This window comes from Lepisma saccharinum, chromosome 27, assembly GCF_977018435.1.
Source record: "Lepisma saccharinum chromosome 27, izLepSacc3.1, whole genome shotgun sequence".
NCBI lineage: Eukaryota > Metazoa > Arthropoda > Insecta > Zygentoma > Lepismatidae > Lepisma > Lepisma saccharinum.
The window spans coordinates 40,236,126-40,249,463 of record NC_139255.1 but is presented as its reverse complement, the minus strand read 5'-3'; positions in this window follow the sequence as shown (position 1 = coordinate 40,249,463).

The following is a 13,338-nucleotide window of genomic DNA, read 5'->3' as shown; positions in this document are numbered from 1 at the left end:
GCATTTTTGGGAAAGCTGTTTCTTTCTGAAATTATATTAGATGTGAAGTAACTATTCATACAGTAAACTTTATTGTGACGATTTTTGGCCCAGTACCAATCAACTTCCAGTATTATTTGAGGCGTCGCGAAAAACGTGGCAAAAGCCTCCAACCCAGTAATTTGTACGTTCTACTGACAAACGCTTACTTAATCTACGGCCTCTCTCATTTGTTTAATTTTATGGTAGCTTGTAAATATCCAGTGAACTAAAGCGAGTAGAACGTTACAAAATTCATGGTACCAGAGCAAGGTTCTTTTACTTGAGCTGCCTACATGTAACATGCACAGTGGAAATTTTTTTGGAGGGGGAATGGGCAGTCAAATTTTTTTTTGTTTTGATAATTTTTTTGCCAGAATTAATTTTGATCTTTAGAATTTTGAGATTTTTTTTCCCATTATACATTTGAATTTGACATCAATTATTTCTGCTTTTGACCTTGACGGTTCTAAAACGACATTTGTATAAGGAATATTAGGATTGGTGAGCTAGATTTTTTTTCCTCATTCAATACCCCCCTTTTTTCCTCCCTTTTTGTACCTTTTGGGAATTTTGTAACGTTAAGACGTGAATTTTTGAATTTGATTTTGGAAATGGTTTTTGCTATTATTTTTGGCCATCATTCTTTAAGATCCCCAACATCAATCCTATTTTATATAAATTTCATTTTTTGATTGTGCATTTGTAATTTTAGGGGGCGTTTTCATTATTCATTTATTCCCTTAAAATTTGCAAAAACGCCACTTCATGAATATCCTCTTAAAGATAACTAAATAGTTTCCTCCCAGGTTAATGCTTCATTTTCCTTGCCAGGACACTTGGTCCAATACTGCTGGAAGAAAAATTCCAGAATGCATACACAACCATAATCATGAGATAGTATTATTCCTTATTGTTGGTTTTAATAAATATTGAAAACTTATATTGAATCTCTCTATAATGTTTTTCATGATTGTTATTATATTTACAATCTAATCAACATTGCCAATGAATTTTACAAATTAAGGCTCTGTTGAGGTTTTGGTAGTATATATATTGAATAACGTGTATCTTATTTTGATTGATTCAGGTATTTCTCATGTATTTTGATGGTGTACACATGTTTATTTACTATGTTATTTGAAAATGTTACAGCATTTATTTATTTAACTTATATTCAGGTTTACATAAAATTTTTCAATTCATAATTGCTAAATTCCTCTTGACTATGCCTTCAGGCAGTACGTCATGCTTATATATATATTTTTTTTTGTATGGAAAGAAATTAACTTTTTCAATTAGAGATGCCTTCTTGCTACCTTAGAAAAACTTATTGTGCTTGATGTAAAGTTGCTCATTCCTTTTCCTTTCTTATCATGACTGAAATTCAATTTTTCTCATTCTATCCTATAACTTCTTCTCTTCCTTATTCTAATTTTCCGTTATTTTTTTGTTTCATGTCATTTTCGAGAAAAAATTCGTCCATTAAGAATTGCCGTCCCATCTGGCTTCATATGGAATTGGATCTGCACATCTTTACTTACTTCACGTTCCTTATCAGGCTACTATGTCAACTGAAGCTCTTCAATTCTTAGTATCACTATGCAAGAGACTATTTTTCATGAAGGCATTGTTGTTTAATATAGTAGTGAATTATTTAGATTTCTTGAATTGGAAATTAATGCTTTTCCTTAAGCTTAATAGGTTGATAAAATGATGGTATTAATATTTATTGCAAAACTTTTCATTGTCTTACTGTAATCAATTAATCAATAATATTTTTCAACTACCTGATGATATATATTTATGCTCTTTGTAATCTTTTACTTGTATGTGGTGATATGGTAATTCCTAGGAAAAAGGTTTATATTTAAGGGTTTTATAATCGTATAATTATGTGGATGTCTGAAAAAACTTTACTAGTATCATGCCTGGTTTAAAGGAATGTTTATCATTGTTGCTCAGGGATAGGCTCTATTATTTATTTATTTTTTTGCCAGTTGCGGGTGATTTGTAACGTATTTCCGCATTTATTATTACGTAAATTACGTTACAAGTTTGTCGCTGGCGCTTGTCGCCTGATTGCTCCCAAGTTTGTGTATATGGACCACGTAGTTCGTTGAAATGATACGAGATGGCAGCACTAGGGCTACTTAGAGTAGGTATGACGTAACAGTGTCACCTGATGGACGATTTCCCAGTGGGTTACGGCAGCTCGTAAACTCACTCGACCTTCCATCACGCAACGAGTCAACATGTGCACTACGAGACTGGGAACATTGCGGAATGAACTGCCCCTGCAGACTTTGATTACAGGAGTACACGCAGTGAAGTGCTATGTTTCTTCAATACCCCCACGAAAACTGCGAAGGTTGCCTGCATCAACAGGAATGGTTTCTTCGCCTGCCCGAAGTAGACGATGCTTGGAGAAGAAAGCATGGAGGATGTGCTTGGTGAAGAAAGCACTTAGATGACACTTGGTGAAGATATCAAAGGAGAATTGGGAAGAGCTCCTCCGGATAGAAGCCAGGATAAATTACGATGGGAAGACGTAATTTGGGACTTCATTTCACGAAGGAAGCCATTTGACCATTTTTGCTGATACGTGGAAAATTGGAAGCCTCGTGCCTAGTACACGTCACATTTCTATACAGGTATGAGTAGTGAACTTTATAGTGCAACGTGTGTGTTTTTGACAAGTACCCATTTTTGACCCCTTTGAAAATTGCGTCGAATGCCGAAATAGCACAAGTACGCGTAATTTGATTTTGCAGTCGTACTTTATAGTGTTGGATTACGTGACAGCAAAGAAGTAATCGGAACAATTTGATGGTTTGTAATTTGCCGATAATTTTTGCATTGTGTTACGTAAGGAGGTTACGAGTGACCACCGGATATTAGGATATGTACTTTATGATTAGAAACGGCACGTGTTAAATCCATGACATGCATCTCGTGCTTTTGATATGAATGCAAAAACACGTTATTGGTTGCAAAAAATGTAAATCTGGAAAAATCGGGACAGTCTTGTAGTGCGACTCCCAATATTTTACCTAGCTTACCAATTTGCTTCCCCTTTTTACGAGCAACTTATAAAATGATATTATCATTGTAACTGTAAATTGAAGGCATGCAACGGTTGATTACGTAATTTGAAAATTACGCGAGTTTGTTAAAATCGTAATCGACACGATAAGTATAATTGATATAGTATAATATTGAAGTAGTTTTGCTGGTCAAAACGAGAGAAGTAACTTTCGATTGTGCATTGTAGTCAAAGTGAAGGATTAGTTACACTCCAGCTTAATTGAGGTGTTAGTGATGGTATGAACGAGTCTGTTGAATAAAACCAAAGAAATGTTCTTTAGATACATTGGTATCTCATACTTTCTGTGATATTTATACATATATGTAAGATACCATAAACCAAATAAATTGTTGACGTATAAATTTACGAATATTTAAATTTTGAATTGTTGAGTGGGATATACACATATACAGTGCGATTTGTTGAATTGCCGACTTGCGTAGCTTCGCAAATTCATAATTGTTTGCGTAATCGTTTGATACAATTGTAGACAAGTATCCGCACAATAAAAGATATGTTATCAAAAATAAATGCAACTATGAATATTTATTGATATTTGCCAAAAACTTGAAATTGATTATAACATTCAAAAAAGTGTCTAGTATTTCTGCAGGTAGTATGTATTTAGTGATGGTAGAGGGGAGCAGATTGTAAGAATGGATTTGTTATTGTGTGACGCATTTTTGGGAAAGCTGTTTCTTTCTGAAATTATATTAGATGTGAAGTAACTATTCATACAGTAAACTTTATTGTGATGATTTTTGGCCCAGTACCAATCAACTTCCAGTATTATTTGAGGCGTCGCGAAAAACGTGGCAAAAGCCTCCAACCCAGTAATTTGTACGTTCTACTGACAAACGCTTACTTAATCTACGGCCTCTCTCATTTGTTTAATTTTATGGTAGCTTGTAAATATCCAGTGAACTAAAGCGAGTAGAACGTTACACCTGGTACGCCAGAAATCCGTGCAAGGGCACGATGATCGCACTTTATGACTCACCTGTTTTCCCTAACGCATTCGTTGCTTTCTTTCAGCGTGCCCACCACTCTTCTTCTCTTTTCTCCAACTGTTTTCTCTTTTACCTCATATTTTCTTGTTGTTGCTTAATTTCTGGAGGGCAGTGTAGTTTAAAATGTGTGTGGAACGATGGAATCAGATTGACTCTCAGACAATTACGCTGCAGACGATTGCTGCTTTTCGTAAGGGGGGTACACATTTCTAAAGCAGTGGTCGCGTCGATTTGAAGATAAGATACAAATCTTCATCAGAAGAGTATATGACTGACCCCATTTTCTTTTGAATATTTATAATGGAATTTTCCGAAACGGAACACTTACACGAACGATACGAGACAACGACAGACCAACTTGGGGGGGTTTACAATGCACTCCTGTACCTCACCCATAGTTTTCATAAATTTGTAAGAGGGTGTTGGGAAAACTATACTTAAACCTATATATTAAGATATATATATTTTTAAAAATAGCCTATCTGAGAATGAGGTGAATTTGGAATAAGTTTTCATAACTTCAGAATGGAAACCGAAAGAAAAATAAGCACAAAGAATAACGAGAAGGACCTCGCCACACAGGAGACGAGATGAGGCTGTGACAATTCTCGACTCATCGCATCGTGATATCATTCCTAGGTGAAATGAAATTTTTCCTAGACATTTAAACAGGGTGAAATTTGCGATTTTATCAGAGGGGGGACTATTTTTTACCTATGTATTAGGTATACTTATAATTGGACATTAATTGCTTAAAATCTAATTGTGATATCGAATGCAACACAAACACAACGCCATTTTATGTTAAACTCTAAAGTCAAATTGTAAGAAAATTACATTAGTGAGATGAATGCACGAGATAAATGAGACTCACTGCAGGTTCTATTGGTAGATTTTGGATTGGATTCACAAGGTCTCTGGGAGTAAGAAGAGAATATTTGATTGATTGATTTGGTTTATTTTACTTCGCATTTCTGCCACTTTTGGCTAATCGCGAAGATGAGGATGAGTGATGATGATATGATGAAATTGATGGGCACTCAAAAATAACACCCATGGGCAGGCCAGGATTCGAACCTGGGACCTCAGGCGTCGTAGCGCGCTATGCTAACCCCTCCGCTACGAAGTCCGGCGAGGTGGGAATGTGTTTTGGATTTTCTTTGTAGATGCGAAAATCTTTAACTGTGACGCGCACATGCTTCTGCTTACATTAAAGTTTACCTTTTCACATAAACGAGAAATTGACATGTCATCCTAAAACACACGCATGTATCTGCATTTAATACCACTACATACGAAAATAAACCTTGGCCGGCTCTTCACATTGTCCACCAAAAATTGAAAAGAAAGAATAAACTTTTGAGCGTATGGCTTTCCTTGCTACTTCTGAGAGCTGAAGGATTTCGGTTTTGTAAATGTACCGAATGATATTACTTTCAGTACTTGAAGAGCGTCATTAGGTACAGCTAATTATTATATATTACAAATAAATGATTTGTCAAATTTTTCACAAATATTTCAAAGTTAGACTTCTTACGAGTTACCATCTGAACACATTTTTATTCTTTTTTAATATAACACCCTATAGATGTCTGAGAAAATACCAAATACATGGCTTCTAAAAGGCATTGGATGTGGTACACATCTGCCATAAGTTGTTTAAAGATATTTTTGTCCGTATAGCTATGGGACTTTTAAAATTAGAATGAACGGAACTGAAGTGGAACTCTATATAATGTAGTTTCTACATCCAGTGGGTGGGAGATGATTATTCCTGGTTGGGGTGGCTCAAGATCCCCCTCACTCCTGATTTTCTGTTCCGTGAAATCCAAATAAGCCCAGAATGAGGTCCAGAGCTTAGCCTTATAGGTTTCAGAATTGTTAACTGATTTTAACATCTGTTTTTCTTTTACTTAAATTCTAACAAAAACAATGAAAAATATTTATGCATATTTTGCATTAAATAACAGGACATTCGTGTGTGCTGTTCTAAAAGAGAATATTTCTCATGGCTTCACATTATACCTAGGTATGAAGGACGTTTTTGTGGGGGTCCAGTGGGTCCGGACCCCTTCCCCCCGAAAGACTTACCAAGTAGTTAAAGTAATTTATCAAAATATAATTGTTTAGCATTTGTTATACTCAATTTCCATCAATGCCAATACCATGCTTGAACAGCGTAACAATTAAAAGTTAGGGTGCGGCAGAAATATCTCCCGGATTTCATTTGTGAATAACAAAGCAACGATAGATGTTATGCAAAACTTTATTGCACAGTTGGAAAGAACAAGGTTTACCATTTAATTGCACATTTGCAAAGAACAAAATGTTCCAATTATTTTTTGTCAAAATTGCCACAAGTCACCATTTTGTGTGACATGGTTGACTTTGTTTTAAAATGATATCTTCCAAATGCCGATCTGCACAGTGTACGCATTTCTGAAGTCTCGCCCTGAAGTTCTGCATTACCCTCCTAGTCATGTCTGGTCAGTATTGCCGCTCTTTCCTGTCTGATACCATCTTTCAGATCATTGGCTCTTGGTAAACTTTAGCCTTCAGGTGCTCCCACAGAAAGAAGTCGCAGGGTGCGAGCTCGGGGGAACGAGTTGGCCATGGAAGGTGACTTCGAAGTGAGATCAGACGCCCTGGAAACATTTCACGTAGCACGTTCATCGATACGCGTGCTGTGGCACCATCCTGTTGGAACCACACAGCCAATTTGCCACGTTCGTTCGATTGCGGCTGCAGGAAGTTGCGTAACATCCATACATAACGGCCAGACGTTACATTAACTGCGGGCCGTCTTCCTCAAAAAAGTAGGGGCGTTCGTGGACTTGTTTCGGTACATATGGGAAACAAAATGGTAATCCTTGTTCTTTCCAACTGTGAAATAAAATTTTGCATAACATCTATCGTTGCTTTGTTATTCACGAATGAAATCCGGGAGTTATTTCTGCTGCACCCTGTATACTCGATGGTTTTCTCCGCTGAACTTATTGGAAGGCAAGGAATTTGGCTCATACGGCTTTGAAGGATTCCAAAGATTTATGCACACTACTAATGATAATTTCCATAAAATATTAATCAGAGACTTTACTTTTCGTTAATTGGATCTACCTTCTTTGTTTGTTTTTGTTATTCAATAATATTCAATTCTTTTTCTATGTGACATTAAATTCCTTGCCAGGGCAGTTGTTTTTGTGCAAATCTTGGCGATCTTAACTACACGTAAGGTAGATAATGAATACTTGCTGTTATATTTCTATTCTTTTACTATCTTTTACCTATTCATGTAATAATAATACAATATTATTATCATATGGGAGGCTGAATTTTATATTGAATATTATATAATTATATATAATATATATGGGAGGCTGAATTTTGTACCCCCCAAATGAAAAACGTTCCTGCGCCACTGTATGCAGCGGCTGTGAGGTTGTTCTTTGGTTGGAAGTTCAAACGGTAACGAAGAATATGTGAATAATTATTAGCCCCTCTAAATCGAATCACTATTTTTAGGAATAGATCTATAAGGTGCGAAAAATGATTTTTTATAAGTAGGAGGACGTTCAACATCTAAAGAACCGTTAAGTTCATTTCTGTTTGTTAGTTTCTCATTCGAGTACCAGCAATATGAGTGTTAGCCTCCCGATTAGCCTCTGTGCATGTAGTGGATGTGAATACAAATCCAGCCAACTAAATGCTGCAATACGGTGTGAAAATCAGCACGCTTGGGCAATTGTTATGCTCGTAGGCCTAAGCGTAGACCTACATATTAATTAATTATCATTTGTGAGGTTAAAAAATAATTTCTGCAGCGCTGTCACAGTAGCCCATTTCGATTCCAGCATGTGGAAGTGAAAGAGATACATGTGAAGAGGATTAAAGTTTTGGATCCATTTTCCAGTTCTTGATCACCCAATTTCTATATTAAAGGAAAGCTTTACTAAGAATAGAAAGTGCCGATGAAAAGCTACAATGTTTCGCCCCCACTACTTTTGTGATATGGACAGTTTAGAGTCTGAATTAAAGCTGATGCCTGAAGTTATGGCAGAAAGAAAACCCAAAATAAGAATCCTTCAGCAGCTACTTGCACTGGTTGAAACGTTCAAATGCCTTTCACTTTTTAAAGCTTTGTGTTATTGCAAAATGCAGCGTGCCTGTGCATACCTCATCAACAGCTGGATGTGAAATAACATTTTTATAATTTCCAGCAAATCAGATGTCACCTTCGTAATCGGATTGGTAACTAGAGGTTGAGTGCTCTAACTATTGTTGAAGGCAACAGATATGTAGGAAAATAGTCCTGGACACTATTTTAATGCAATGGAATTTTTTCGATTCTGCTCCTCGACCAGTGGCGCAACTACGGGGGGGCAGGGGGCATTGCCTCCTCAACCTTGGTCGGAAATGAGTTCTAGGGGGGGCAAGGGGGCAAACATTGACGGCCAAGTGTACCTGCAGGGGGCAATTACCGCTCGAAACTACAAATTTTATGCAAATAAAAATTCTCTTCGTAAAATTTTCTAGCTCGCTTCGCTAGCAGCCCCTGCTTTTCTTAGTCTTCTCAAGTTCAGAATCGTAGCTAGGGGACGGCGGGAGACGGCCCTGGGCGCCGAACGATCTAAATGAAAAAAAAGTTGTAAAATTGATTGAATGATTTGTGTTTTTTTAAAGTCTACTTTATGCAAAGAAAGGCTAATTGAGACTGGGCCTATAGCTTAAAGTGGGTTCCGAACCTGCCTCCACCGGGTATCGAACCCGGGACCGCTTGATCACAAGGCGACGATGTTACCACTACACCACTGGGGAGGAACAAAAGTTGTAAATGATATAATGCCATGGCGTTTCGTGAAATTATTTGCGCCCTATTAAATTAATACTGATTTCAGCCTGCAAAAAAATTGGATCCAAAAATGTTCTTGCTCGCTTCGCTCGCAATTTATGTTTATTCGCTGTAATGCATTGTAAATCACCAGACAGAGAAATACGACTTGTCCAGGGGCGCCGACTTGTCAAAATTATTGGGGGGGCTCTGATCACTGAAATAAATAAATGATGACTCACTCCCTCTCTTTTTTAAAAAAAATAAAAAATACGTCTTCCTATAGAAGTTTTTAAGCAGCTATTATATTCCTCATGCAAATGAAATGTAACATGAAAAACATTTAGAAAATGTTTCAAAGTCTCTTTTATGTCTCTTGTGTCTGCTCATTTGTTTTTTAGATAACAATTAACATTTTTATTGAAAAGTATGTATTTACATTAACAGTTTTATGCCGGCCTCGGTGGCCGAGCGTGTTGGGTGGTAGACTCAAACCGCTTTGATCCAGAGATCTTGGGTTCGAGTCCCGGCGAGGGCATGGGCGTGTTTTAATGTCCGCAACAGACATGTGATGGGTTGCAAATAACCCATAAAATAAACAATATTTAACAGTTTTATTTAATTATTTACATAAATGCTAACACAAATCGCAGGAAAATGGTTTTACTTTTTTGTTCTTGCTACAATATTTTATTTTTTAAATTTAATTTTGCAATAACAAAAAAAATAGCATGTACACTAAGATATAAATTGACATACACAACAAAAACATATGAACATGATTTAAAAATAAAGCAAAAGTCTCTCTCTCTACGCAGTGGGTTATTTTTTATGAACTAATTAACGAGCGGTGTCAGGTCCAAATTATCAAGCGCAATTTGATGTATGTGGAGTACCGCTAAGCTGCTTAGTCTCTTCTGCCTCATTGTAGATCTCAAATATGTCATTAGTCGGCTATTAGCACTGAATGAGCTTTCGGCTGTGGCTGTCGTCACTGGCACAGTGCGGAGGACCATCATGCATTTGGCTCCTGGAGGGTGCTGTCTTCCAAAAGAAACTTCCTTATGTCACGCATGGTAGTTAGAACCACTTTCTTCTGTTTGGCGATATCACCAAGCATGGACATGTGTAAGGAGAGCCTATCGGCATCCAAATCTTGGCGAAAGAATTCTCGCGTTTGCTGAAAGTTTGTTGTGAAACTGTTCACAGTTGAGATGCATTCTTTCTCTACGGCTGTTATTTTTTGTAGTCCTGTAGATTCATGTCCTTGTTTAACACATGATTTTGCTGTGTCACACACGTCAGTGTATATTGATTTATAATACTCTTTTGGAGTGTAGAACTTGTGATGTTTGGCAGCATCAGGATTTTCAAGTCTCTTAGGGACGTGACGTTGCCGGGGCAATTCTGGCTCAGTGAGGCTCGGTTTGCCCTCTGTGCATTTCTGCCAGAAATGCTCAAAACCCATTCGCTTTTCTTGAAAGATGTCGGTCAAGTATTTTAGTTTTGATTCCACTTCTGTAGCACCAATGCGTGGAGACTGAATATTACAGTTTACCTCTTCTATTGGACCCATCACATGGCAGTAGAGGGAGAGAAAGAAAAATGTCTTGAAGTGTCTCCAGGTATCCAGCACATTTTAATGTTGCGTCAGTAGAATCCTCTTCAGAAAACTTCTCAAGAAAATTGAGAAGGTTTTCATAGTTCCTTAAGATCTGTTGCATACTGGAGGCTCTCAACGTCCACCGACGAGGGCAAAGTGGTCGCAGTCCAGTATGGCCAGCCTTCTCATTCACATCAATAATATTCGTAAATATTTGCATTCTTTTAGGGGATTCCCAAACAGTCTTTAACAAGTCGTTGGCTAAATTCATTATGTATCTGATTAATATATGTATAATAGTAAATAATAATTATATACGTACTTAGTGTATAGTTATAAGTTATGTGTTTTGCTGTTTCCGGTCATAGCCCCCCCCGTCAAAGTTGATGGTTTAGCGGTCTCAGCCCCCCAAAGTTGATGGTCTAGAACATTTCAAATGTGTATTTAAAGTTAAGTTCATGTGGCAAAATTCAGAGTAAACTTTACAAGATAAGAAAAATAATACATTAGATCCTCTTAAGCAAAATTATTGGGGGGGCTCTGCCCATACATCATTAACATTGGGGGGGCTCGAGCCCCCCTAAGCCCCATGGAGTCGGCGCCTATGGACTTGTCTTAATTGATTTTGTTTTAAATGCATGAACAATTGTATTGAGGAAACGGAGCGTGCACATTTGAGACATAATTTATATATTTTTTGCTGTTGGTTTATTGTGAGATGGATGAATTGGTTGTATAATGTATTTAAATAATATATGCTGTATACAGGGTGATTCTAAAGGTAGGTACAAACGAAAACCACAGATACCTCCCATGAAATAGAGACGAAAGTGCCCCTTCCACTTTGTTGAGAGATGCCTCCGTGAGGAGCTAGACAACGCCGAAAACGTGTGAAAATGAACTTCACACCGCTGTACAGCCAGTACCAGTGAAGATAGAAAGGCGGAACAAAAGAAGTCAAAAGGAACACCAAAGTCGCCCATCAGAAAAACACTAAGCGGCAGCTGCGCAACGCATGCGCATGGGGTTCCACAAAGGAAATAGGAGTGTCCCGCAAGACAAGTGAAGGGAAAGGGTAGCGATCGACAACGGTAGGGACAAAAGAAGCAATGAAGCGTGAAGTAACAATTGCACAGCGGGAAACAAACACTATGACTGAAGCAGTGCAGTCGAGAAAAGTAGTGCGGGGTTGCAGAACCACGGGAAGACGATGTAGGACGTAGAAACACACCGCGAATGCAAGCAAAGTTGTCCGTGACACTCGACAGGCAACAGATGCGTACATGGTTCGGGGCAGAAATGGCGGCGCTGGCGGTGCAGCACAAGGGGAGTCCCCAAAACACAGTGGGGAGACACCGCAGCAAGAACGAAGCACGGTGCAACAAAAGAGAAAGAGGACCGGACGGTGAATGGTAGCTGCCAAGGAGACAACAAATGCGGGACGAGGGATTCCCCATAGCAGCAGACCGGACGGTGAATGGTAGCTGCCAAGGAGACAACAAATGCGGGACGAGGGATTCCCCATAGCAGCACCGAGGGGATGTCACACAGAGTCGTGCGCCAGCAGGACAAACACAGCAACTACGGGCACAGGAGGTTTATTGCCACGCAAAGGTGCACTTACAGATAGGAATAGTACGTAGTACGTAGTCGTACCCCGGACTGACGTTGTTACAAAAGTTGCTCAAATTGACGACCACCACATTCAATGCAGGCATTGCAGCGTCGCAGGAAATTCTGGAGAACCCTGTCAAAAATCCCTGGCATGGTACACACCTCGGCCGATGCTGCAAGTATCCGCGCTACCAATGTTTCCTGGTCAGGCACCGGGGTCTCGTAGACGAGTGTTTTCACATGGTCCCACAAGAAGAAATCCATTGGTATGAGGTCAGGCGAACGGGCGGGCCAGGGGACGGGGCCCGATCTGCCGATCCAGCGCTGTGGGTAGGTACGGTGCAAAAGGGTTCGCACTGTGCCATCAAAATGTGCAGGCGCTCCATCCAATTGAAACCACATGCGATGTCGCACGTTGAGGGGTACATCTTCTAGCAGCTCTGGAAGGACTGATGCAAGAAAGGTGCGATAGAGGCGGCCATTTAAACGTGGTGGCAGCAGGTATGGACCGATAATCTGTTCATCGATGATACCTCCCAGATATTCACTGCAAACTGGTCTGATTGTGCACCTCGACTGCTGCATGTGGATTTTCATAATCCCACACATGGCTGTTTTGGCAATTGAAGATGCCCTCACGGGTGAATGATGCCTCGTCCGTGAAAAGCACATGGCGCAAAAAACGGGGATCGTCGGTACAAAACTGTTTGAGTCGTTGACAGAATTCCATACGTCGTGGGAAATCCCCAGCCAGCAACGCGTGGACTCGCTGTGGATGATAGGGATACAGCAGATCATCATGAAGGACACGCCACACTGTCGACTGTGATACTCCCACTGCACGTGTAATGCTACGGGTGCTAGTGGACGATGTGTCGTCCACGGGAGCAAGTACGTCCTCATCGACCGCCGCGGTGCGCACATGTCTTGGGTGACCGACATGATGGCCTGCACGTAACACACCCGATTCACCAAGGGTACGGTGCACGTTCGAAAACAGCCTACTGTCGGGGTGTCGCCTGTCCGGATACAGTTCGCCATACAGGCGTGCAGCTGCTCTACCATTGCCATCTGCAAGGCCGTAGACAAAATGCATGTCCCTCAGTTCTACAAATGTGTAGCGTTCCATGGTACGGTGAGGACAGTGCCAATTATGGAATACTGTACTCCAGTGCAC